The sequence below is a fragment of the Bidens hawaiensis genome, unplaced genomic scaffold (assembly GCF_021521415.1).
Source record: "Bidens hawaiensis isolate Kalapana, Puna unplaced genomic scaffold, B.hawaiensis_p1.1 tig00021644_1, whole genome shotgun sequence".
NCBI classification, from domain to species: Eukaryota; Viridiplantae; Streptophyta; class Magnoliopsida; order Asterales; family Asteraceae; genus Bidens; species Bidens hawaiensis.
Window position 1 is genome coordinate 18,154 of NW_027493362.1, and position 23,154 is coordinate 41,307.

Below are 23,154 nucleotides of genomic sequence, written 5' to 3' on the forward strand. Positions count from 1 at the left end.
CAGCTGTAAATATAGCAGATTGTAGAAACTAATAACTTAAATCCGCCTCAATTATACATTCAAGTATAAGACAACAAAAAATAACGCGTTGATATTAAAAGTGAACACCATAAAATCAAACCAACTTTTATAACTGAACCGGACCCATAAAACTGACACCCCCCCCCCCCCCCGCGCCTTTTTTTTTCTATTGGTCCATCTTTATTATCCCATGTTTCAATTTCAGATTTTGTTTTAAACTTTTGGTTCAAGCGGCCCAAATTTAACTTATTAGCCAAGCGGGTCGATAAAAACATTTTATCCAAATGGCTCGATTAAAATGTTAAGCCAAACTACCGGAAAAAAACTTTAGTTTGTCAAATGTTTGGTCCAAATTTATTTGTATTCTTTTCTTAGAGATACTTATAGTTTATAACTAACCATTATTTAGAGAGCGGTATACATTCTAATAAACTTCAAAATGCAATGATATTAGAAGATGGTAATGATAGTGTAAACTTCAACTGAGAAAACTTACAGCACTACAAGAATGGAAGTAAGAAATATCCTATTGTGGTTCATATACTTGCCTCTATCAGTTTGCTCCCACCAAGTCAACCTATTTTTGGTGAATATTATAGTCAAGTTTTAAGACAAACCAGTATTATACCCACGCGTTTCAGCAGAGTGCATTAGATGCATTACATGTTCGGATCCTTAATGAATTCAAATAAAAACATAATATGTTAACAAACATCAACTCCATAGTACTATGATACTACCAATAGACATCACCAATGGACCCAGATTGCAAATGGAATACATACCAACAACGATTTTCATATAATAAGTATATATTAGCTGGCATAATAATAAGAGAATAAAAAAACAATGCATCAGTACCCTATATTAAAGAATCTCTTATTTTCACCCGTGACTCGAACCCGTCTAAAATTCAGAAATAATAGTAATAATAATAACAAAAATCAGGTTAACGAATTCGTGTAAACCCGCAAATATTTTTGTTGTTTGGCAGTTTGTGTATGAATTGATTTTTTATTCATGTCGTATTGAGGTATTTTTAGGTTCAGGTTCGTGTCAGTTTCGATTCGCGAATCACGACCCATTTAACAAACATGCCCTGTTGATGTTCATTTGGTTTGTTTATAGGCCTATTTGACATTCTTTTGCCTAAACTCTAAAAGCATGAACAATCTTTTTTTTTCATAGAACAGTAATACACTCACTCACTCACTGCCATCAAAGTTACACAGCAACATAAAGCTTCATAAGCACCCATGACAACCTTTTTTTTAAAGAAAGGTAATAGACTCGTTTACATGCGTTTGTTTATCTTTTGTTCAATTCATTTATGTTCATATATATTTGTGAACTGTTCGTTTAGATTTTAAATAAGCGAACATGAACATGAATACATATATTTATTTGATTTAAGTGTTTGTGTTCGTTTAAAGTTAAACCAACGAACATGAACATGAACACATATATTCGTTTGATTAAGTGTTTGTGTTCGTTTAAAATTAAACCAACGAACATGAATATGAACATGAACATTAAGATATATATTCGTTTGATTAAGTGTTTGTGTTCGTTTAAAGTTAAATGAATGAACATGATCATGCCTTTGTTTGTGTTCATTCCATTTGTTTAGAGGACTAAACATGTACCATGGTACGTGGCATCTATCGAAGAAACAAATAGATCATCAACTCCTATGTCATCATGAAAGGTAACATAAACCAAAGTCATACATACTTACTATGAATAACACTAAAATGCAGATTGTACGGTTGGCGTTTGAGTCAGTCAGTATCATAATACCCAAGGTACCCCGCACACGATTTGTATGAGTTTAACCAACAAAAATCATCAACATATGATCGGGTAGCATTAAAATTCATCTGCTATGAGTGATGTTACCCCGCACGCGCAATTGCTTTTTGGCTCAAGACCTTGATGCTTTTTAAAACCAAGCATATTGCGCCTTAAGTGGTTCTAAGCCAATGAACCATTGCTTAATTGCATTTAGGTCAAATAATAATAAGAATAATCAAACTCATGAGCCAATTCTACACGTAGAATAATTAATAATTATAAATCAGATTATTATTATTATCAAATTGCTACACAATTATTAATAATACAAACCGGAAGGCTTGGGATGACGCTGTGGAAACTTAATTAAGGGAATTTGCTTCAACGCTTGCGATGCTCCCATGTTTCGATCAATCGGCGATGGTTGTTGCGGTGGCGACGGCGGCGGCGAATGGGATGAAGGTTGGGGCTCCGGTAGGGGCTATTTTTGCTTGGAGAATAATGTTAAAAAGTTACGGCATTTGCTAATTACTCCCATTTTTAACCGACATGAAGAGATTTTTTACGGTTTCTTTTTAATTTATATATATCACAATGATTAAGTGTCTTATAAAGTTTAAAGTTATAAAACTCAAGTATCAAGTGTCACAATAAGTTATGCTACAATGAAATTCTAGCGAATAAGCGTACTATAAAACTAATGTTTTATGACATATATCAAGTGTCCTATTACAATGTATTACAATAACACCACAATGATTAAAAGTCATATAAAGGTTAAAATTATAAGACCCAAGTGTCAAGTGTCATATTAAGTTATGTTATAATAAAACTCTAGAGAATAAGTGTCCTATAAAACAGATGTTTTATGACTCAAGTATCAAATGTCCTATTACGGTGTATTATAATAACACCATAATGATTAATAAAGGTTAAAGTTATAAGACCATAGTGTAAAATATCCTATTAAGTTATGTTCTTATATGACATCGATTAGAAAGGGGTCCTATAACACCGAACATTTATGACTTAACTAAAAAATATCCTATTAACTTATGTTATAATAAGACCTCAAGTGATCAAGTGTTCTATTATATTGCTACATAATGGGACACCAACAACTACATGTCTTATAAGTTACTTTAATAGGATTTAGATTTTAAGTGTCTTATTAAGTTATATGATAATACGACCCCAAAAAATCATCCATCCTATTAAATAACTTTTTAGGACACGGTTCTGTACAATTGTTCATTTGAATACAATTGTTATTTGAATACAACTGTTATTTGAATACAACTGTCCATTTGAATACAACTGTTATTTGAATACAACTGTTCATTCAAATACAATTTTTATTTTAATACAATTGTTATTTGAATAGAATTGTCCATTTGACTACAATTACTATTTGAATACTTTGGACTTAGCTATTGAGAAGTTTTTGTTTCAAGAGTGGTCGATCTTAGAGAAAAGGGTTGACCCATTGACTGTTGGCTTTGACCCGTTGACCGTTGACTTTGACTCGTTGACTTGACCTGTTGACCTTTGACTTTGACCCATTGACCGTTGACTTTGACCCGTTGACAAAAAAATAAAAAAAACGTTTTTTATTTTTTACTTAGTATTCCATTAAAAAAATGTCTTTCAATTCTAAGCTTGAAGGGAGTCTCAATATGAGGGAATGCCAAAATGACATATTAAAAGAAGAATTCAACAAGTTTAAAAAAAATTCAAGGAGAATTGGTTGCCTCTCTCATCAACAGATTTGAGTCACTCGTTACTAAATTGAGAAGTGTCGGTATCATCCCTAAGTTGTCTGAGATCAACATGAAGCTGTTGGATTCACTGCCTTACGCATGGAACACCCGTGTGATTACAATCAAGAGAACGACAAACCTAGATACCTTAACACTCTCAGAGTTGACTTCTACCATCAAGTATTTTGAATCAATGGATGTCAACCTTCGAATAAACAATCAGTCAAGAGAAAATAAAGGTGAGACAAGTGATGCGAGTGTGAGCAGTCAAGCAAGTCCTATCATCCCCCGAGTGTGCTGCAAGTGGAAGTAGCACCTTAGATGGAATTCCTACACCTGCCTCACTCATTCCCGAGGTACACAAACTTTGTTCTCAAGAATGTATTGATAAAGTTTTGCACTATAGAAATCACAATGCTAAAATCCTAGATCAAATACGTAGCATTAAATGTCAGAATGATGAATATAAAAAGGCTGAAAAGATCTATGCTACTAGGATAAAAAGTCATGGTAATGATATGGCAAATCTTTGGGAAAAAGTTACCATTGCTACTAATTTAGCCAAACGTCATGAAAATCATGTAATTGAACTAAATGCTAAGATTGTTAAATTAGAGATTGAGTTAACCCAAAAGAAGTTTGTCATAGAAAACTTTGAGTTAGCTTCTGAAAAACTGAATAAACTAATTGGGGGCATAGATGGGATTAAGAGTAATGTTAGGAATCGGCTATGATAGTTCTGCAGTTCCACCTCCTATCAATGATAACTATACTAGTCTTCCTCACTTTAATTTTAACTCACCACCAGAGGAAGAAATGGTCTATGGTATTGGTCATGTGCCCATATCAAAGACATTTGTTCCTGCTGCTCCAAAGACTGTTGATTCAGTTGTTACTTCCTTCAGTTAGTCATAATAGTAGTTCATCTTCTGTAGCGGGTTGTGTAGAAGAAAAGGGGTGTGTGGAAACAAACAAGGGTTGTGGAGATAAAAACTTACTTTTTGATTCATCTATTGTCAACCTGTCTGTAATAATATTGATTCCAAAAACATTTTGAACAATAATGTATTTGATAAGAGTGTTCATTTTGGCACGACTCTTGAAAATAAAAATGATGTTTCTATTTCCGATAGTGATTGTGAAACTAATTTTGATGAAACCATTGTTGATAGAACTGTGCAAGAAACTGTTTCTGTGAATACTAACGTACCCAGCTGCTCGTCAAAAGATTGTAAAGTCGAGGAGACTAAAATTAATGAAAATTGTTTTGAAAAGGAAAAGGCAAGTACATCTGGTAAATATATGCCACCTCATAGAAACAGTTTTTATCAATCCACAAATCAATATTATCAACCTCAACTATACAATCAATTTGATAATAGCTACTATGGTTATTATTCACAAGATTATGTGAACTCTTTCTATACAAATGTTTTTGATGATCGGGGCTATAGATCTGACAGCTTGTTTGTTCCCGTACAACCATCTCCTTATTCGCCACAACCCATGTATTATCAATCTGATGGTTTCTATAAGGAAGATAGAATAAAACTTTGTTTTGTGTGTGGTAACCCGTCTCACCTTGCAAGACATTGCAAGAGCTGACATAAGATGAAAAGAGAAATGAACAGTAGGTTTAATCAATTCCGTTCAAGAGCTATACCAAGCTCAAGAACAAGAAATGATCAACCTGACAGTTCTGCCAGCGAAATGGATGTGAGATCCAGAAATAAAAAGAATGATAAACCTCCTTTTTGGATAACCAAAAAGTAGAGAGCAAAAAGGAATTCGAAGATTGAAAAGTCTAAGGATTCATTAAAAAGAAAGCAGATAAGAAATCCAAAGATTGAAAAATCCGAGGATTTCGTTTTGAAACCAAGGAGAAGACAGTCTCGAAAATCTTTTCAAAACAGGAAACCTGCAAGTGCATGGAGTCCTAGAGACTGCTCCTCCGATTCTGACACGTCCCATAACTTCATAAATAAAGATGAGAAAATGACATTTGACAACCTTGTAGTTGATCCTCCCGAGACAACTAAGTCTCGGGAACCTCTATCTAATTAAACTGCTAATGTGTGAAGGGTCAACCAAGACATTCTGTAAATAGTATTTGGTGCTTGGATAGTGGTTGTACCCGACACATGACATGAGACAAATCCTTGTTATTTGACATTTAACCGTTCGATGGTGGATACGTTTCTTTTGCTGGTGATATGGGTGGGATATTTCTAAACAAGGTAGAGTGTCAAATGGAGTCCTGACGTTTGAAGATGGCAACTTGGTGGAACAACTAAACCACAACCTGCTTAGCATCTCTCAAATCTGAACCGAAAGCTTGTCACAATAGAATGGGTCGATACTGATGACAACTATGCAGACCTGTTTACTAAAGCCTTTGATAGTGCCAGATTTTTGTTTCTCGTTGAGTTACTTGGCATGATCTCTTTTGTACAAAATTAAGTTTTATTTTTTTGTTTTATTTTTCTTTATTTTTATTTTAAAACTTATTTTAATTTTATTTTGTTTTCTTTCATTTTATTTTTATTTTTTAACTTAAAAGTTTATTTTATCTAAGTTCTTTTTAATTTTGTTTCTTTTTTAATTTAGCTTAAATTTTTCTTTTATTTTAAGATTTTAATTTTAAACTTTTAATTTCAAATTTATTTTTTTAAAAATATTTTAAATTTTAAACTTTTATTTCCAAATTTATTTTTTAATTTTAAAATTTGAAACTTTTGTTTTGTTTTTATTTTGTTTTTAATTAATTTCCATTTCATTTTATTTCTAAATTAAATTTTTTCTTTTATTTTATCTTAATTTCTTTTTTCTTTTTATATATAAAAAATGTAAATAGTTTTTTAATATGTCACAATTTTAGAGGGAAAAAATGAGTTAAGTTTAACTCAACAAAAAAAAATTTCACTTCTTGCTTTAAGAAAAACAGAAAATTAAGTCATTTGACTTGCCAAAAATATTTTATATTTTTTTTGTAATTCTATTTTGCTAAGATAATCAGAAAAAGTTATAAAAGTATATTCTCTTGTTTAGAGGGAGCTCCTGATTAGAGGGAGTCGGATAATATAAAAATTATAAAATTTTGAGAAATCGATCCGACCATTTGGAAAATGATAAGAAAATTGTTTTAGGTGATCCTAGCACATGAAAAAAGTAGATCAAAAGCTAACAAGATCATTGCTTGATGTGTAGATACCTGCCTTTGCTAGTGGTTACACTCTTTTGAAGCGGTTTCCGATTCCAAATAAGTCATATCAATGAAGGCAGAAATCCTAATAGTCAGTCATACACGAGCCCGTTAGTGATTGGTCACAAAATGAAAACTTATTTCTTGCTTTAGTTTCGAATATTGAAATATATCAAAAATCATTGAAAAAACAGAAAAACTGCAAAATACTCAAAAAGTATTCAAAATCAACAACAAAAATGTTGATAATTTTATCAAACAAAAAGGGTATATTAGAACCATGTAACGTGGGACAAACAAGTAAGTCCTAAACACTTTATATGAAGGCATAAGTCAACAAGGCTTGTAAGTCCATGGTTCAACCTTTACATATTGTTTGAAAGAAAAGTTTGCAAAAAGTCTATGAAGCTCAAAATGTTTTGATCAATCATTAGGGGGTCGGAGTCAAGTCGGGGTGATACTGATGGACACAAACTATGCCCGAGGTATGATGAAGTATGTAACCTGTTGAATTAACAGGTGACCACACAAGTATTGTGGCTGACTATACCTTAACGTATCACGGTGAAATCAAAATACTTGTTAAGTTTATAGTGGACCAACATATCTACAATTGACTTTGAGCTCTTGCCATAATAATATCCAAATAGAAGTTTGATCTAGGACACTACAGACAATATGATTCCATGTCGTGATCTTTCTCACAAAAAACAAATATCATAAAGTTTTGTAAATTAATTAATATATCTAATATAATATTAATTTTCTCTTTATTTTGATTTTAAATTTTAGTTCATTTTTAAGTTTTTTTTTATTTTAATTTACATGCTAAAATTAGTTTAACTTGTATTTCTTTTAATTTTATTTTATCTTATATCATTTAACATTTAATTTTATTTTCTTTGATTTTATTCATTTACTTTCAACTTTTATTTTTAACTTTGTTTTTAAATTTTATCTTTACTTCTAACTTATATGATTTTATCTTATTTTATTCTTATTTATTAAATTATTTTACTTTTGTTTTCATGTTTGTAATTATTTTAAAACTTCTTTTAAATTTTGTATAAATTTTATTTTTGTCTAAAAAGTTTTATTTTCTGTTTTATTTTAATTTAAACCTTTTAAAACTTTATTTTACTTTAAAATTATTTTAAAATTTTAATTTTATTTTCTTCTATTTTTAAAATTTTTATTTTAATTTTTAAGTATTTAGTCAAAATGAGTTTTTGTTTACAACAAAGTCCTCATTGCATAGGTCGTTAAGTGTTGACCCGAAAAGAATATATCATGTATATATTCAAAGTGCTTGGATTCGCTCGTGACGGTGACGATGAGGACGATGATGACGAATCAGAAAATGGAGACAAGGAGGATGATGAGGGAAATAATGACGAGGATGATGATAAAGAGCATGATAGTTATGATGAACCTCGTGATGGTGGAAACGATGATAGTAATGGTGATAATGGTGGTAGTGGTAATGGTGATGCCACCGGAAATAAGACGGTTGATGCTAAGCCGTCAAAGGAGGCTGAAAAAACGAGGGAATCGGAGGCTGCGGTGGAGGCTGAGCTCGCCTCTTTACTAAATGTTTGTTCTTTTGCAGGAACCATTTCCTCTGTTCGATAAAGCCGTGGATGAAAATAATGATGAAAGTGATGATGACATCAATTATTCTCCCGATCTCGACACACCAGTTAGGGAGAATGTTGAGCCAGCCGTTGATAAACACGTTGTCACTCATGTTGCTGCTCCTACTTGAAGAAACTCAAGAAAAGGAACAAAATTCTACAGCGTGAGCAGGATGAGAAGCATGTGTACGAGGTTGAAGTTTCTTCACGACTTCATTGCATGGGAATTCGACAACGAATACGGAGAAGTTATCATACATTGCACTCGCAGTCATGAGCTCACGTTCTATGATGAGCTTGAACCGGCAGAACTTGGACTCCAGGACCTCAAGAAGCTAATAGAGTCACCCCTATGCACAGTTGAAGATGTCCGTCATGACAACACAGACGCCATCGTTGGAAAGTTTAACAAGTTTGTCAGATTACTTGTTGAAAAGCAACCTTTTAAAGAAGATCCGGACGATGTATTCGACTATGAGTCCGAGTGCGAGTGGTGAGAAGGAAATAAACCAAATACAAAAGGATAGAGGGAGATTGTAAGGTCCATTTCATTTGTAGTCTTTCGTATTTGTAACTAGTGTACGTTTACGTTGTTTACTCGTTTACGTTTGTATGTTTGGCCCGAGGCCTTTGTACTTGAAGCCCATTGGGCATTTATTAATAGAATGGTGTATAACATATACTCACATATATAATGTGTGTGTATGGAATACACCAAGTAACCCTTTCATTTTCATTCTATCCAAGTAACCAAAAACACTCTCAACTCTCTAACCTTCTTTCTTTATTTTCGGCTCCACCATACCCACACACAAGATCCGAGATCTCGATCCAACTAGTTGTTTCCGCCAACTAGTTGTGAGGTTGATCCAAGAACGACTAATACTTAGTTTGTTTTGTTGTTTGATCCGGTTTCGGGACCTAATTTAGAGGGTTAGTAAAGATGGTATAAGATAGTGGACACTCATGCAATCCGTTTATCATTAAAATGAACACTTTATATTTTCTCTTTCCCGGGATTTCCAGGGAACAAGAGCTATTATGACCCTATAAGACACAAAAGGAACATTAGTGTTGATAATTGAGTAAAACGAAAAACGGGCCAATTCACCGAACGTTCGATAAAGGTACATTTCCAGGGAACAAGAGCTATTATGACCCCTTAGTCTACTTGACCCGACCTGACCAGACCCGCCTGTTTCACCAATTGAGTATTATCCATAAGCATTAAGTTTAAATGTCTGCTTACATATACTGAGGCATGGTTTGTGACTGGACTGAGTGAAGGTGTTGCACCGAACTTCATCTATAAGATAATGGTTCAGCCAAAGGGTGTATAACCAGTCTGCCACTGATAACAATCATCATTTCAAATACCAAATTTGAAATTAAGAATTTCGCCCACAAAGACCCTCATAATTGTATGGAACAGTAACATATTCTGATAACATATTATGTGTTCTAAACCATAAATTGTTGGATGAACCCGGAAATCCTATAGACATTTCAAGAAGTAATCTAGTTTTATGGAAACTATAATAACATGGTATCCATCCATTAAGCAATTGGCAAATATTAATCATTTTTAATCTAACATGAAAGATATGCCAGCCTTAATAAAACAATAAAATCCCGATGTCCTCAAACATACCACTTGAGGTGTTAATTTTGACTGAATAGCTTATAAACGGGCAGATTTGGTTATTTTATAATATCAAATGGGTCAGTTAAGTTCTATACTATACTTGCTATGTTAAACAACCATTTATTTATTAAAAACTTTGAAAAATGAAAAAAAAAAAAACATTTTCGAGTCAACACAATCCGAAGTGGACTTATAGTGACCTGTTAAATGCGACTTAAACAAATCAAAATTTACTTGTTTGAAGTTATCTGCAATTTTTTACATTTATACATGCGGGAATATTATAACTCGAATCAGCATGTTTATAAGTAAATGTGTCAAAACTTGTTATTTTGGTTAATAAGTATATTTTAGTGTACGTGAGTCGTGACGCTCACTAAGGCGCAAGGCCGGTCGCTGTTGGACACCTAAGGCACACGCTGTCCAAAATAGGGCACCTGAGGCGTGCAAGGTGCATTGAAAAAAACTCGAGGTACTAATACCTTCTCAGATTCACCAAAGAAGTTTGTTCGGTCACATAAGTAAAAGTATAACAATATGACCCCAAACGAACTAGAAAGAGCATCACAAATCGTTCAATTTTAATTTTTGATTAAAAATAGAAACTTCGAGACCGATGAGTTACCATTCCTTCAGTAAGGTCTTCACCGCCTAACAAATCAGTTCCTGCAGTTCTAGCCTCGTTAGCAACTACTCCTTCATCAAATACAACCTGAAGAGCCTGCAAACCACATACGATTATGATTTAATCTAATTACAAAAGCTTCACCAAATATAATTCAAAATTATAATCATAATCAAGTAAAGATGGTACCTTTCCACTGCCATGTGGAAGAGACAATGAGCCCCTAAGATTTTGCATATTCAAAGCAAAATAATCAAATGCAGCATAAGCAATGGTAGCACTAAAAATTCAAGAAAATAATATACCATATCAGTACGACAAAGATCAACAGCTAATTTCACATGTGCTTCCAAAGTGTAACCAAAATTACATTTGCCATTCACTTGAAAGATCAATAGAAAGACATTTATCACCTATTTATAATCACTACTGATACTTACAGAATCAACAACAGTATCAGCAAACAAATTATTTAACTCTAGTAGGAAAATATAGCTAAGTAAAGCCATACATTTTACAGGTTTCATCTTTTTATGACAACTTTTAATACATGTAATAATGATTAGCCAAATTTACCAAATGATGTTCCCCTTTAAAGAGTTTTTGCAGCTGTACAAGCTTTCCTAAATGCTCAAAGTTAGCCCCAAGCCATAGAACACACCCTGACTCCAAAATTTGATAGGGTTAGGGTTAGAAAGAAGCTAAGAGATGGAAAAACTGATTCTCTGGATAATCCCCCAGGAATCGAAACATCAGATTAAATCAAAACCAATATGCAAAGTTCACAAAAAAACCCACAAGAATAACAAAAAGCCATAATGGTCCCTGGCCCATGCAACAATTAAAAAACAAATGCAAAAAACTAATAATAAACGTATCAAGACCCCCTCCTTAGCCACTTTTGTCCTCAAGAGTGAGCTCGGTGAAGTCTGGAAAACGCAGCTTCAATTCATCTAAAAACTCCCAAGTAGCATCTTGAGTGGTTTGATCCTTCCAATGTACGAGCACCTTCATAACTGCCCGGTTACCTCTTTTTACCAATCTTCTATCTAGCACTGCCAACGGTTGGAGGTTAAACCGAGCTTCCACCGGTAAAGGAACAATCTTTTCTGGAGGCCCGCACGGCCCCTTGAGCAAGGACACATGAAAGACCGGGTGAATATGAGCCTCTTCCGGTAAATCAAGTTTATATGCTACCGCTCCCACTTTTTCTACGATCAAAAATGGCCCGAAATACTTGGGAGTGAGTTTCGAGTGTTTGTGTACCCGTAACGAATTCTGCATGTAAGGCTGGAGTTTGAGATACACCCACTGACCCGGTTCAAACTCTCTCTCTCCGAACAACGCTTATCCGCTTGCTGCTTCATATGGTTCTGCGCTTTCAGAATTGATTGTCTTAGCACCCGAATAGCCGCCTCTCTGTCTCGCATAACTTCATCCACCTCGTTATCAACCGCATCTTTCGGAATATAGGGTATGTGTAGCGGAGAACGATATCCGTATAGAGCCTCAAACGGGGTTCGTCCCAATGAAGAATGGAACATGGTATTATACCACCATTCGGCCATCGCTACCCATTTGACCCATGTGTGTGGGCGTTCCATAACCATGCACCTTTAATACCCCTCTAAACACCGGTTTACCACCTCGGTTTGGCCGTCAGTTTGTGGGTGGTACGCCGTTGACAACTTAGCATCGATCCCTTGAAGGTGTAAAAACTCCGTCCAAAACGAACTCAAAAAAATCGGGTCACGGTCTGAAACGATGGAACTTGGGCAGTCGTTCAACTTGTACACGTTGTCTAAGAAAACTTGGGCGACATCCTTGGCAGAAAAAGAGTGATTTAACAACATAAAATGCCCGTACTTCGTGAGCCGATCCACCACCACGAAGATGGTGTCTTTATTCTTAACTCTTGGCAAACAGCCAATAAAGTCCATCGATATATCAGTAAAGATCATTTCCGGTATCGGTAACGGTTGCATCAACCCCGACGAGGCCTCTCGCTTTTTGCCCGCATGCATATATCACATTTACGCACTACTCGTCGCACTACCTTGTTTATACCTTTCCAAAAAGCAGTCGTTTCACCCGTTGCACTGTGGCTCTCACTCCCGAATGTCCCCTACTGGCGAGTCATGATACATTTTTACCATTTCTTCACGTAGGCCTGTATCGTTGCCCACCACCATCCGGTTTTCCCGCGTCAACCATTTCCCATTCCAGTTGTATTTGGAGTGGCCTTCCCCAGCCGTGACCTTTGTAACTTAATGTGGACCGAGTAAAAGGGTGAGTCACTGAAATGTTCAAAGTACCGGGTAAAAAGGGATGTGGAGAAGGAAGTGGGAAGAGTGGCCCACGATGTGAACGTTAGAGTTCGTTTCCTTATTTCTAGTCATTTCAGTTATTTGCTTTCTTTATAAATAGGTGGTAGGGTCCAATGTTTAGAAGTACTTTCCTTTGCGTATTTTATTTTCTCAGCAACTTTTCCATTGTATGCATTTTGTCTTTCAAGTATTAATATTAGAAAATTGCCCCACAAATTTTGTCTTGTAGCCATTTTTCTTATTACTATTGTACCTCTCTGATTACCAACAACCTTACTTATCAACTGTTGCAAATCGATGTCATTCTTTTGGCTCTTTATTACTCTGTCCAACAGAAGTGGCTCTAATTGTGACACCGTTGTAGCAAATAATTCCGATCCTTGCACTCGTGACAGCGCATCCGCTGCCATGTTTTCTCGCCCCTTTTTGTACTCAATGCAATAGTCGTAACCCATGAGTTTCGCTAGCCATTTGTGTTGTAAGGGGGTGATCACCTTTTGAGTAAGCAAGTGTTTAAGACTCTTTTGATCGGTGCGAATGACAAACGGACCCGTAACAAGGTAATAATGCCACTGTTTCAATGCCAACATAATAGCTAATAGCTCTTTCTCGTATATGGATAACTCATTCTGCCTCGGCGACAAAGCTCGGGATAAAAAAGAAACCGGGTGTCGGTCTTGCATCAAAACCTCACCTATTCCCCCTGCCGATGCATCAGTTTCAATCACAAATTGCTTGGTGGGATCGGGTAGCGTTAGAACCGGTGCTAAAATGAGTGCACTCTTGAGACTATCGAAGGCATTTTGTGCTTCTATTCCCCATTTAAACGCGTCTTTTTTCAATAAATCTGTGAATGGTCGGGCGATTATTCAAAAGGAGCGTATAAACCGCCGGTAGTACCCGGCTAAACCCAAAAAACCTCCGAGCTGTTTGACTGTTTTCGGTATCGACCATTGTTGCACCGCTTCAATTTTTTTCGGGTCTGTGCTCACTCCCTCCTTCGCTATAACATGGCCGAGGTATTCAATTGCTCGTTCCCAAAATACACACTTTGATTCCTTAGCAAACAACTTGTTAGTTTTCATAATCGTAAGGACCTGTTTCAGATGCTGAAGATGGTCTTCTTCGCTTCGGCTATATACGAGAATATCATAAAAAAAAAAACCAATACACCCTTCCTAAGCATGGGTTTAAATATATGGTTCATAAGGGCTTGAAACGTGACGGGGGCGTTGGTAAGGCCAAAGGGCATAACGAGAAATTCATAATGCCCCTCGTGAGTACGAAACGCCGTTTTGGGTACATCTTCGGTTGCCATCCTTACTTGGTGATACCCGGATCACAGATCCAGCTTTGAAAAAAAAATTCGCTCATGCCAACTCATCTAATAATTCATCGATAAGTGGAATCGGAAATTTATCTTTTACCGTAGCTTCGTTGAGTCGCCTATAATCCATACACATTCGCCATTGGCCATCTTTTTCCTTTACGAGAACTACCGGTGCCGCGAAGGAACTTTGGCTGTTACGAATGATCCCCGAATCTAACAGCTCACGGGTGGTTTTCTCAATCACATCCTTTTGAACCGCTGGGTACCGATAAGGACGTATACTAATGGGCGTAGTACCTTCCTTCAACAAGATCTTGTGGTCGAACTGGCGCTGAGGCGGTAGACCCGTGGGTACCTGGAAAACCTGTGGGAATTGCGCCACCAACTCTTTCCACCGATTGGCTTCTTCCTGTTTACTCGGGACATTCACCACTCTGGAATGGTAGTTGTCACCGCGTTCCCCGTTGGTTAGATGTAAACTAAATAACTGTAATTCCCCTGCCCTAGCATGTTTATCCACCTTCTCAAGGGAGCATACAACAAACAAATTATTTTTGCAATCCTTTTAGCTAATTCAAACTTCATCGTCATTTTATGGAAGTTTCACAAAATATCATTCAACGGTAGGAGCCATTGCACCCCTAAGATCATATCATAGCTTTCGAGGGGCAACAGTATTATTTCAGTTGTGAACCAATTTCCCTGCATGTTCCATTGGAATTTTCGGCACACTTAGGTACTAGTGAGTTTCTTTCCATCCTCCACCCCTACGGTCACCGGTGCTATAGTCGGCGCTTCACATTGTAACTTCCTTGCCAACCTGTCCTTAAGGAAGTTATGTGTAGATCCCGAGTCAATAAGGATGTGAAGTTGATTGGTCCCATCGATCCGCTCACCCGTATAGTCGAGTAAGACGGGGATACCCGTTAAAGCATGGATAGAGATATGATGTTCAGTTTCATCCTCTTTAGCAGATCCCACCTCTTCCACTAATACTTACTCATCATCGTCGGCTTCGATGATATAAAGTTTCTTACGAGGTTTTGCGCATTTATGCCCGGGTATAAATTTTTCGGTGCACCAACAGCACTCGCCCTTTGCCCTCTTTTGTTCCAACTCTTTACTAGTGAGACGACGGTGACTGTTTGCCGGTTTGGTCGTGAGGCTGGTGGTTCGGTTGGGGTGGGTAAGAGAGGTAGTTTTGTGGCATTTGTGGGTAGCATAATTTTTATGTTGTTGCTCCTTGGAGCTTCCCCGTTCCACTTCCCTCCAGCAAACTTCTCTTCCCAGGTTTCATTATTTAAGGCTTGGGTCTTGGCCAACCTATACGCATCGTGCAACGTACGTCATTAAACATCTTAACTGGTCCTCTAATGTCCGGTTTGAGGGCCTTAATGTAAAGACTCACTGCTTGGGTTTCACTCAATGATACCTTGTTCAGTAAGGAGTCGAAGGCAGTGTTTAGCTCCTGTAGCGAACCGGTTTGGGTTAGGGACGCCATTTCCACTAGCGGGTCCTCAAACAACGCATCAGAAAAACGCGTTGAGATAGATCTGACATAATCATCCCACGGGATTTCTGCAACCGTAGCGTTCCGTGTTTTCATGAACGCCCGGTGCCATTAGAGTGCATCACCCTCCAAGTGAACCGCCGCACACCTAAGTTTGGTCTTATCCATTGCGAAAAAGTGTTCGCAACGATAGATCCACCCCTCCACGTCGACGGCCGAGAATTTAGGAAACTCAATCTTACCGATCCGAAAGAGTTTGGTACCTCGTGTCTCTGAAGCACCTATGGAGAAGGAACCGAAGGAGCTACCTGAGGACTGAACTATTTTATCACAAACCGCCTTCAAGATCTCATCTTGTTGCTTGGACGACTGCTCCTGCTGCTTCATAAGGGCTGATAAGGAGGCTTGGATGTCGTTGATAGCCTTGTCGTGGGACTTGAAGGTGTTGTCGATGTCTTGGTTGCGGGTGTTGGTCATGGCGGCGAGGAGTTCCGATGAGAGATAGGAATGGCTCTTATGCCCTTGATAGGGTTAGGGTTAGAAAGAAGCTAAGAGATGGAAAAACTGATTCTCTGGATAATCCCCCAGGAATCGAAACATCATATTAAATCAAAACCAATATGCAAAGTTCACAAAACAACTCACAAGAATAACAAAAAGCCATAATGGTCCCTGGCCCATGCAACAATTTATAATATTACAATTTCGTCTAATATGTTGCATTGACTGTTGTATCTGGCGTTTGAGTTTTTGTACTTTGCTTTTCATCATGTTGGTTCTACACTCGATTTGGCTTGCCAGGTGTCTTTGCCTCTTGATACGTGTCATAGTTTCACCATTAACTTCCCAGTCATCTTCATATCTGTTGAAATTTGTCGCCTCCTCACCATCGCCGGAAAACCCTAGGTCTCACCGATTTGTGACAAACAGAACATCGACTGCCATCATCGTTCGCCACAGTTGCCGGGTTCAATTTCGAAACCCCGGGTAGCGTTGGTGTGGTGGTTGGGTTGGTCGACTTTTGTAGTTACCGACTGTTGTTTCCGGGTTACATTTCGTAACCCTGGGTGGCGGTGGCCTGGTGACGGACGAAAAACCACCGCCTATCGTTATCGATCTCGAGCTCAAAACAATTGTCATCGTCATCACCTTTCATTGTCAGGTTCGATTTCAGAACCCTAGGTGTCGGTGGCGATTCGGTAACACTAATTCAATCATCGAAGGTTGTTGGTCAGAGAAGGAGTTATTCCGCCGTGAGTTGTTCTATCTCAGACCGGAACTAGATTCTAACACAAGGTATAAACAATTCGATTTCTGTTCAAAAATTTAATAGTCAACAAATCAAAATACCCAAATATTGAAATTTAAAACTGGAAATTTGAGGTATTGATAAATTAGTTAATTATTATTTGATTGGAACAATCTTCCATTCAATGTTTATTCCAAATTTGATATTCTATTTAGATTTAACGGCTATTTCATTTGAAACCTGTGCTTATTCCAATTTTGATTTTTTGCAGGTTAAAGTTACTGGGCTATTTGATTGTTTGATGTTTGTCTGAATTAGGTGATTGGTATGTTTGGTTTTGTAGTTAGAATATGTTTGTCTGTGCTATATATATATGTAACTACCATGATGCCACAACCATCTAAAGATTGGAAAGGTGGTGTTGGATTGGAGTGGTGGTGGCGGTTGTCTGTTGTGGTATGTGATTGTCGGTGATCTATCGTTGCAGGGTTCCAATTCGAAACCCAAGGTGGCGGTGGATTCGTAACGATAACAGTGGGATTTTTGTTGTTATCTTAATGATGGTGAACATAGTAGCATCTCAGAGGTGTTTGGAGGTGGACGCGATGGTTTTTTCATTGCAAATGAATGTAAACCCTATCTTTTTTTGGTGTTTTAGGCTATAATGATGGGCCTTGGCCTATCCGAGCCGCAATTATATCTGCTATGTTGATTTCTTGGGCGTAGCAGTTGTTTTATTTGCAACCAGCCAACCACAGTGATTTTGCACGTATTACGACATTAATCATATTTCAGAAGGCTATGATGATTATAAAAAATGGTCATTGGTTTGGCAAGGCAACTCTCTCTGGTTTGCAGCCACGATGGATATCATTTCTGAGCCTTTGAGTGTCTATATGAATTTGTTGATGCTTTTGCTTTGGTTATGAATGTGACGATTTCTCCACCGACAGCGATCAATGTGTTTTGGTATGATCGCATCTTTGTATTTGTTATTATTTGCAGAACATGTGTGTGATGACAGGGTGACAAGTAGCAGCAGCAGCAGGTTTGTATTGGTCACAAGCTGACTTCCGGTGTGGTTTGTGTCAAATTCAGTTGGTAGCCATAAACAACTTGGAGGTAATGCAAAGGTTACTTTTGTCTTTTTCTATTACTCCTTTAGAATATTGTTAATGCATATTTATGTAGGTACAACACATGAACTAACATGTGAGAAAAAACATGATTTTAATTAGAGATAAAATGGTATATTGGGAAGAAGCAAACTATTAATGAAGAAAGAGTTTGCTGAATTGTAGGTCAAATAATATCTGTATAATATGTTCCCAACTTGGTTTTAAAATGTCTTAAACATTATGTAGCCATACTAGCATCTAAAACTCAAATGTACATCACCTTGACACTATCTATGCAACATTTATTACCATAACACACCAGCACACAGACAACATTAACAGCCGGTAGGCAACCCAACTACGCCGCATCGCGGCGGGTGTACCAACTAGTTAAAAAACAAATGCAAAAAACTAATAATAAACGTATCAAAATTCTGCAACATAGAGAAAAGGGTGGTTACATATAAAAGATATCATATCAACCCACCTCAGGGTTCAGATTGTTTAGTACACATAAAGTGACCGCTAAAAACCAATTTGTTTCCATAGAATTTTTCATATACATATATAACAAATGTACTAATCTGATCATAAAATATTATAATGGACATTCACTACTTCACCTGGACACAGGGAGAAGGCACTATTTACATAAACAAACTGAAAAGGATAAAGAATAACATTTAATCATAATTCATGTGCTAAAATATTGTCAAACAAGTGAAGATTGTAAAAAACCTACTTACCAGAGTCAGAGTGTCCCTGTGAAGTAATTGGCAACAAAGAAAATCAATCACCTTAGAGAATCTATCAGTTCCAGCCATTTGAACATTCAAAAACCACTCCAATAACAATGATAGCATGATGACTTAATTGAACTAATTATTACAATACGCCAATGAAAAAAAAATCATCTAAAAATGAGAATTCGATTGAAACAGATTGGGATTTCATAAGCAAAGAGAACCCATAGCAAGCAAGAAAAAACCAATCATACATGTATTAGCTAGCATAGCACGCGGATAAAGAGGTAATTATAATATGAAGATGAAGGGTTTATTGGTGTACCAAGAGGAATTAAATTCGGGGCGCATCCTGTACAGATCATCGACGGCTTCTGTCATGGTCAGTCGGCCTATCACGTTTTGATTACACTGGCAATTTCAATCTTGTTGGCGTCTTAGGGCTGGCTAATGAAACGAATGATAATATGAAGGTGAAGCAGCATTCAATAGTGTACGAAAAAAGGGCATTCAATATTGGCTATTAGCAATCAATTGATTGATGAAACGGAACTTCGCTGCAGAACCAAATTACCGCTGGAGTATTCAATTAAAAATTAGATTTAACGGTGTCTTATGCAGAGAGAATGTAGAAGATGGAAGGATGTGTATATGTATTATAATGTAATATAGATAATATAGATATGTCTCTAAATCCATTTAAACAACATAAACATGATTTTGGCCGATGTATACTTTTTTTATAATAGGTAATTATGATTGTTATCTGATAGATAGGTCCCCAAATATACATATCACATAATAAGGGTGTTGAAGGATAATAATTTGGGGTCGTTAGAGATGCAAGGAAGATGCACAAGGAAGGGGGTTATATCATAGTGTCTTTTTCTTGTTTCTTATGCATAAAGGATAATTTGAGCATTTCATGATAAATTAAGACTTTTAATGAAAGTTAGTGTTAGGCTTCAAACTTCAAACTTGTTATAAATCTAAAACCACAAATCTTGTGAGACGTCACGCCCAGACCTAGCTCCTAGATGTGTGCCACGCGTTGGAATTACACAAAAACACATAGAAAGCAGTGATAAATGCAACAAAAATCTAAATTTAACAAGTTTATAACATGCTAGTCCTAATACAAAGGTACAAAATGAAGACTATGCCACTCTTTAACCTAGCGGAAAGCCATGCTAAATGTCATCCACACCTTGATGCCAAGGACGTTCCTGATATTCATGCCAAGGAGTTCTAAATTTTATGAGCACAACTAAAAAAATCAATTCAAGTAAAAATGATTTAAGACAATTTACAGATTTAACTCGAAGAATAGTTGATGCAATAGTTGCATTGCATTTGAGGATTATTAATACATACTTGTAACCTATAAACGTGCCATCATCATTTAATCCACACTGATAGATTGTTGAACATTACCATAATTATAATCAGTGTAAATGGTTAAAAATCTCCAATATAAGCATGGCTTTCATGAGCATAAAAGAAGAGCATATAAACTCGCAATAAATAGACTCTAATCAGTAATCACATACATAACTTATAAGTGAACATAATAACTGAAAACAATACTTCATGTAATTATGTAGCAAATAACAACACTCAATATTCAGCACGACCCATTGCAAAACAAATACCATAATTATAACCAGTAGACGGGGATCAATTGATGTGAAAATGGATCTCGCAACACCTCGAAGCCCTAGGAAGATTACGCAACTGTGCACCCAACCTCGTTTCTTCTTCTATGCTTGATTTTTCCAAGCTGATAGTTACCATCCTCAAAGCCTTTGCATTACCCAACAAGAATTTAAAAAACGGGATATCACCCTTCCGCCACTTGAGATTGAAAAACTTGAGATTGAAAAACTTGATAGTTGTAAGTTTTGCTAGCATGCAAGCAGGAACCAGCTTTGTTGCAATCCAACGAGAACCTTCAAGCTTTTGTCATTAACATAAACAAGTTAGACAAGTACATTCTCAAATTCATATATATCTTTTACAAACAAATCATGTACCTTTTCGATATATAACTCTTTCAACTCGGGAAAACTTTCGAGAAACTTTGGGATTAGTTCAAAACGCCAATAACCCTTCAACTCCAAGCGCTCCATATTCGGAAAGACGGTCATAGGTGAAGCAGATATGATCTTTAAAAAAGATGAGTCTTGAGCCTTTCCATCCCTTACCTTTTCAAGAGAGAGTAACTTAACTCCACTAATTCCCTTTAAAAGCTCAACCATGAAATTATTATTAAATGAATTTTCTCTAAAAGAAAAAGATGTCTCAACTAGAGATGACACATCTTCCATCACAAATAACCAGTCCAACGTCCCATCAAAAAATAGATGTTCAAGTTTAGGGACGCGTAAAACAAGTTTGTTAATATGTGATGAAGATGAAGAAAACAACTTGAGTTTCAATATTTTCAACGTAGGTATATCAAATATATAATCCCCTTAACAAAGGCACCATGAAACTCCCAACGTTAAATTTTCAAGCATCGGGGAGCCAGAGATGAGTTTAAATGCACTGGAAAATGGAGCGCCGCGAACCGCAACGTCAAGAATTTTCAAACAAGGAAGGTTCGCCGACACACACTCCCAAAAAGTCCCGAGACATATTCTTAATTTTGTGAGTGTTGTGCAAGAGAAAAGGCTTGAAGGCAACTCGAAAAACATATATTGTATGTCAAGCTCACGAACTCTTAACATGATTGCCTTATCAATCCAATTCGACACACTTGACTTTTGAACAAGGATACGTGAAAATTTGAACCGTAATGATTCAAGTTGGGATGATTTGCAAAGCCCCAGTACCCGATCCACAAACGTCTCCATGTCACTTAAACCGAGGGGGTTTATATCATCAAAGTCAAGATTTGTGATACCCATCCAAGTGTACCTCCATCTTTTAGATAAAATGCAGGATTGCACCGCAAACTTTGTAGGCATTAGAGAGAGTATGTGTGATTGTAACTCTTCGGGCAAGATGCTAAGCCTGTCTACTTTCATGGACCTCCTCATTGTCTGTCAAATAATTAATTAAACAGAAATTAAATTAGGGTTTTATTATGCAAATAAAATAACTTAAAACCCTCGCCTTGTTAATTCAAATATTAAAACCTGATTGATCGATCGATCGATCTCTTAACTGCAAATTTTATATATATATATATATATATATAAAAGGAATTAGGGTTAGGGATTTATTCTTATTGGGGTCTAGTGGGGCTTAAATCGCATTTTATTTAATTATTTCTTCCCAGATATCAAATTCCCAAAACAATTAATAATAAAATTTCGTAACTTTACCAACTACAGTGGTGGTTTGCTGCGGTGGTAGCAGGATCCCAAGAAATGCGTTTGCTGGTTGTCGGAAATGATTGCTCCAAGTAGAGAGAGAAGCTTATCTGATTTTAAGATACTTAACTATTTATTTTAAGAAGTAAATAAATTACATAGCATATTTGTTTGTTTCTGTTCGTCTGGGCTAGCCCAAATGGTAATGCTAATAACTAATAAGCCAATAAAGTCATAAAGATAAGAACTAGGTTTTCTTCATAAGGTTGTTAGTTTTAATCTGAGCGAAAATGGGGTTTATTTTGTGTGCATTACGTCAAAGGGTTTCGACTTTTGTGGCGGTGCAACTGTTGAGAGACGTTAAGGGAGAAGGTTCCTCTAAGGAAGCGAGGAGGACCCGAGAACAAGGGGTATGCCGTTCGGGAGAAAGTCTCTAGGGTTTCAAACTGGCTACGATGACCCGCCGTAGACTATCGTCATTCTAAAAAGAGTTTGTTGGTTCCTCCATAAATTTCATAAATTATAGATATCACATACGGGTGTAAAAGAGCCAAGCTCTAGGCTTGAAATATGCTTGTTTCAAGCTATATTACTAAAACTCGAGCTGGGTTCATAAGTAGTTTTTCAAACGCGATATTGACTTGGTTTTGGCTCTTTTACTATTTATTAATTACTTTTTATTATAATTATTTTTATTATCAATAGTTTTCAATTACAACTTTATATAACATAATACATATTATTAGTTTGTTGTCTTTCTCTTTTAAATATAAACAATAAGTAAAATTATATATTTATATTAAACAGTAAATAGTATACTCGTTTATGCTCGCAAGATAAGTTAATCAAGTTTCCTTCAATGTTTGTTTATTTTGAGAA

General features: G+C 36.4%; 1 pseudogene; it reads right to left on the bottom strand.

Annotated features, from left to right (window-relative positions):
- Positions 1-20,909: 20,909 nt before the first annotated feature.
- Positions 20,910-22,011, bottom strand: LOC143563915 (FBD-associated F-box protein At1g66310-like; annotated as a pseudogene).
- Positions 22,012-23,154: the final 1,143 nt, after the last annotated feature.